Here is a 329-nt window from a genome sequence, read left to right on the forward strand (position 1 = left end):
GGGCGGATACTCAACGTAACGGCTGCGCATACACCCCAAACCCTAAACCCTAAACCCTAAACCCTAAACCCTAAACCCTGGACCCGTAACCGTAAAATCCTAAACCACTAACAAAAGCAATGAAAAACACTTGCAGCGGCTTTATAAGCTGAAGCAATAGCAGCAGCAGCAACAGCAGCAGCAGCAGCAGCAACAGCAGCAGCAGCAACAGCAGCAGCAGCAACAGCAGCAGCAGCAGCAGCAGCAGTACCTTGTGTCGTTGCTGTTTACAGCTGCATGCATGGCTGTGAGTTTTTCTCTGTTTTCCTCTACATTAGATATACAAACAA

This window comes from Eimeria mitis, genomic scaffold (genome assembly GCF_000499745.2).
Source record: "Eimeria mitis Houghton genomic scaffold, Emh_scaff2135, whole genome shotgun sequence".
Taxonomy (NCBI): domain Eukaryota; phylum Apicomplexa; class Conoidasida; order Eucoccidiorida; family Eimeriidae; genus Eimeria; species Eimeria mitis.